Genomic DNA, 5,578 nt, shown 5'->3' on the forward strand with positions numbered 1-5,578 from the left:
AGCTTTCAAACATTCTTAGGCGGAGGGCACTGGGAGGTGGCCCAGGCTCCCCCGATACCCGGGAGGGGAGCCGCCTGTCTCTGCCCAGAAGGCGGAGGGGGAAGGCTGACCAGGGCCTGGCGTGGAGAGGGAGATAGCGAGGGCACAGCTGGGTGACAGGCATCTCTGCCCCTGTTTCCCTTTCCTACAGACAAGCAGAAGGGCAAGATGAGGAGGGAAAGCAGGGAGATGGAGAGGGGGAGGGGAAAGAGAGGCAAGGTAGGGGGGGCCTCCTTGGCCATTAAGCAGGAGTGAGGGAGGTGGCCTGGCTGTGTCCCCATGGATGTCATCACACGCTGTCACGGCCCGGGAGCAGTGCTTTTCCCGTGAAATGGCCAGGGTTTCCTCCCCTCCCTCAATGCCATCTTCTTCTGGGGTTTGACACCATCCTGGTAGAAGAAGTAATTAGGAGACCAAGTGGCCACTATGGTGGCCACTCCAAGGGTCACACTCCTATGACCCTGTCCCAGGTGGGGCCCACCTCTCCTCCCCCAGGAAGCCTTCCTGGATTGCCCTCAGCTCCACTGAGCACCTTTACCCCTCTGGGCCCTGCCACACTACAAGCAGTTGCCATGAGGCATATGGAGGGGTGGAGGGGGCGTGGGTCATTTCACATCCATGGAATAGTGGACCCTTCACAGTGAACCATCCGGTTCTGAGGGCCTGACGGGGTCCAAGCAGCTTCCCAAGTTCCTGGTCAGCATCCTGAGATGGACCAGTCTTTCCTCTGCGTGTGTCGGACACACTGGGGGCAGGGAAGGAGGGGGAAGGGAGGAAGAGGCTTTGACTCTTTTTCTTAGGCTGATTTAGTGGCACGAATGATGCAAGATCGCCCTTCAGTACCTGAGTAAGGAAACAGCAATGCTGTCCCCCGTTTTTTCAGCACTTCTTACTTGCAGGGACCAGGCTAAGTGCCTCCTACGCATGCACCTCTGAGATGGGCCTGACACTGTCCCCACCTTACGAAACAGAGGCCTGGGAGTGGCCCAGGGCCTCACAGCCATGGCAGGAACTGGCTCTTAGCCAATGGGGAGCGTTCGAAGCCAGCTGAATGACCAGCCCCGCCCCTGAATTCATCCCCGTTTTAGAGACCAGAAAATAGAGGCCAGTGAGTTCAATGACCACCTCGAGGTATCACGGGTAATCGGGTAGATCAAGAGCCTGGGGTTCTTCCTCCTGACCGGGCATGGCAGACATTTCACTGGCTGCCTGCCACGCGTCGATCTGGCTGCCTGGAGCCCTGGGCTAAGAAGGATTCAGAAGCCATGTTTGGGCCCAGTGGGAAAGGGCACTAGGGTTGATTAGCAATGTCTGCCAAGGGTGTGGGCGGGGGAGCAGTGGCCTGCCTGTCACACGTTGCCCTGCTGGATTATACCCTGCTAGCCCTGAGCTGACGGACGCCTTTCTACCCTGGCAGTCAAGAAGTCAATTTGATTTCCCTGGGGGCCTTACAGGCCCATCGGTCCTAGAGCTACAGTCTGGGGGCTTCATGGAGGGACTTAGGGGACTGTGACAGCCTTTGAGAACCTGAGCTGGCGCATCCACCGGGCATTAGCGGTGATGCCCTGGTGCCCAAGGCTTTCTGCACTTTGGGTTTTAGCCTGAGCCACAGCAGGGAGAATGCTGGGGGTTTTAATAAACCTTTCCAGAGAACAGCTTTTGGAGCTGGTCTGTATTATCATAGAAGAACTGCCCTGGGATCTGAAGACGAGGAGGGCCATTCGGAATCTACTGCACCATTTTCATAAGAGCCAAATGAAATGCAAGCTCCAGCTGCCTTTGGCTCCCAAACCACGGCCTCGGGCTGCTTCTGCATCTCAATGCTGCAATAATAAATCTTCCTCCGTGAAGCGTGCAGAGGTGCATTTCCCCGACCCGCTGTGGGTGTTGGGAGGCAGCGCAGGTCCTTGCGACATCGAGGGTATATTATGTGTGTCAGAGAAAGGAAGGAACAAGTGTGCAAGTACGGCACTGGACCTGCTTAGCTGCGCTGACCATATTGGCTAAAAAGAGTTCGTCTCGGAAATCGGTTTTCCGCCTTTGTTTGTCCTACCTTACAGGGCTCAGGAAACGGGAGCTCACGGTCCTCATCCAGAGCAGAGGAATCTGGAAGTGGAAATGAACAGGAGAGTAAGAAAGGCAATGGTGATGGTAATCACAGTGACGTGCCAGGTGCCACGTGCCAGGGGCTGACCTCGTGCCAGGCTCTGTGCTAAGTGATTCAGGTTAATTTCAGCAGCAGCCCCATCAGTGGGTGGTGTTACTAGTCACAGATGAGGGGATGGAAGTCCAGAGAGGGTACGTGACTTGCCAGGGGTCACACAGTCAGTAAGAGGCAGGGCTGGGATTATTGCTGCTGGCTTCTAAAGCTTCTGCTACTAGATGCATCTGTGGTGGGATTGGGCTGCCCTGGCTTTGGTGTGTAAGGCTATAGGGCCAGCCCCGGGTCAGGAGGGAGCTGGAGCCTCTATCCCAGGGGAGGTATAGGTGGGGTCTTCCCAATTCCTTCCCTTGGTCCCTCTTGGACTCCTAGTCTTGGAACTGGACCCTGAGCCAGGGCTGGGTCTCACCCAGGAGGTTTTAGAACTTTCTGGACTGCCAGAACCTTTAGAATGTAGCAAAAAATGATGACACTTTGATCCACTGGCTTGTTGGCATGAGTCTGGACTGCAGCTGGGAACAAATACATTCTACTGGAGGCCTCCAGGGACAAGGTGAAGGCACCTCAGAGGTCACCCAGGTCAGAGGTCACAATGTCAAGGAAGAAGGCTCCTGGTGGGGTATGGTAACCCAGAGCATGCCCCACTTTTTTCCCCCCCAGTTTTTGTTTGCCTTTAAGTATAACACACATAGAAAAGTGCCCAGAGCATACGTGAGTATGTGAATGAGTGCCCACGAGTGTATGAATTTACACACACTGGACGCCCGTGTAACCAGCACCCCAGAAGGCCCCTCCCATCTATGTGTGCATTTCTTGTAAGTGAAATCGTACAGCATGTCCTCTTTGTGTCTGGCCCGTATCACTCAAAATCATGCCTGGGAGATTCACCCATGTTGTTGCCTGTCATGGTAGATGACTCATTCTCATTGCTGTATAGTATTCTTTGGGTGAGAATACGACATTTTACCCATGCTACTGTTATTGGGCCTCTGGGTAATTATAAACATGCTATGAATGGTCTGAGGCATGTCTTTCCTGAACATGTTTATGCATTTCTGGTTGGAGCAGAATTGCTGGGTCATTGGGTATGCATATGTTCAGCTTTATTAGATTTGCCACACAGTTTTCCAAAGTGTTGTTCCAATCTACCTTCCACCAGCAATGCATGACAGCAGCAGTTCCACATCCTTGCCAACTTCTTGGTATTCTCCATCTTTTCATTTTAGCTGTTCCGGGGGGTGTGTAGTGGGATCACACCATGGCTGCTCTTTGCATTTCCCCGATGGCCAGTGAGGTTGAGCCCCTTGTTATATGGTTATTGACCATTTTTCTGGGCCATGGTTCTGGCCCTTTTTTCTCCTGGTATGTTTGTCTTTTTCTTACTGGTTTATAGGCATGTTTTAAATACAAGTCCTTTTACTGCAAATAACTTCTATTCTGTGGATTACCTTTTCCTTCTCTTAGTAGGTTCTTCTGTTCAGTAGATATTCTTACAACAGTCCAATCTATTAATTTTTTAAATTTATGGTTAGTGCTTTTTTTTTTTTTTGCCATGTTTAAGACATCTTTGCCTATTCTGAGGTCACAAAGATGTATCCTCTAAATGCTTTATTGCTTTACCTTTCACATGTAGAGCTGTGATCCGTGTGGAGTGTGTTTTTTGTAATTTGTGAGGTATGTTTTCGAGGTGACTTCCTTTCACCATTATCCTGTAGGGGTGCCCCTGCTGACTGTGTTGGGTGGGGGCGGGGGGAGTTTCTGTTTTTGGAATCTCTCTGTGTTCCATTGGTCAGAATGTCTATCCTTGTGCCAATCCCATGCTGTCCTAATTACCACGGCCTCATAATAGGTGCCATCTTGCTCTGTTTTCAAGATCTTCTTGTTTGTTCTTGGCTCTTTGCTTTTCCATATAAAATTTTACATCAGCTTGTCAATTTCTACCAAAAAGAAACCCACTGGGATTTTGGTTGGCATTGCATTGAGTTTAGGTCTTAATCAGGGGGAAAGCATATTTACAGTATTGTAGTTTTCCAATCCATGAACATAGTATATTCCTCTATAACCTCATTAATTTCTCTCAATAACATTTTGTATGTTTCAGTGTAAAGGTCTTGGGTGTCTTCATTAGACTTCTTCCAACTTTCAAATTTACAGCTAATTCACAAGAATAAAATAATGGCAATTCTAAACCTTGCCCACCTGCCCTAAAGATATAGCTGTTCTGCCCCAGCTGAGTCGGCCTGTGGGAGAGGGGCCCATCATGGCCAGATGGTCTTCAATTTTGTTTTAAATCTTGGACTTTAAAAACCCTAGACTTTGGTGTGTGTGCAGGAAAGAGGTAGCTGTGTCATAGCAGGCCTGGGACAGCTACCCTTTGAAAGGCCTGCATGCAAGGTGGGCCTTGGACTGGCATCTGGGAACCTCGATTTTGGGAGAGTGCCCACCACTCCCTAATGTATAAGAGTGGCTCACTGTGCCCAAATTGTTGGTGCAAACCATGTGTTTTGCACCAACATGCGGGATCTAGTTCCCTGACTAGGGATCAAACCCGGGCCCCCTGCACTGGGAGCGTGGAGTCTTAACTGCTGGACCACCAGGGAAGTCCCGGGGAATCTGGATTTCTGGCACGTGCTGGGCAGAAGGTGGCTACGTTACCAGCTGCCAAGAAAAACTCTGGGTGCTGAGTCTCTAAGGAGCTTCCCTGGGGGACAACACTACAAGAGCATCCTGCATGACTCCACTGGGAGAAGACTCTTGGAAGCTCGCACCTGGCTTCCTCTGGATTTTGTCCCATCCGCCTTCCCCTTTGCTGATTTTGCTTTGTGTCCTTTTGCTGTAATAAGTCATAGCTGTGATACAACGATATGCTGAGTCCTGCCAGCCTTTCAGTGAATCACCTGTCCTGGGGGTGGCCTTGAGGACTCCCGACACAGAGGATCAGAGCTTGCTGCTCCTGGGCCAGGGCTGCTTCCAGGAGGGTGTAACTGGTGGGAGAAGAGGTAGGAGGAAGCAAGTTACATTTCACTTTCTGACGGGAGAATGTTTGCAATCTAACGCTGTGAGAAAAAGAAGTGGGTACAGAGCAGTCTGTACCACACGACATAATTTCATTTCATAAATAGGATGTCTCAGCATTAAAAAGTAAGGAAATCCTGACTCATGCTACAGCTTGGATGAACCTGGAGGATATTTTGCTACGTGAAACAAGCCAGACACAGAAGGACAAACACTGTATGATTCCAAGTGTATGAGGTCCCTAGAGAAATCGAATCCACAGAGACAGGAAGTAGAATGGTGGTTGTCAGGGGCTGGGGGAGGGGAAACGGGGAATTAGTGTTTAGTGGGGCAGAGTTTCAGTTTGGGGAGATGAAAAGGTCT

The sequence above is a fragment of the Balaenoptera borealis genome (genome assembly GCF_965194805.1).
Source record: "Balaenoptera borealis genome assembly, chromosome: 8".
Taxonomy (NCBI): domain Eukaryota; kingdom Metazoa; phylum Chordata; class Mammalia; order Artiodactyla; family Balaenopteridae; genus Balaenoptera; species Balaenoptera borealis.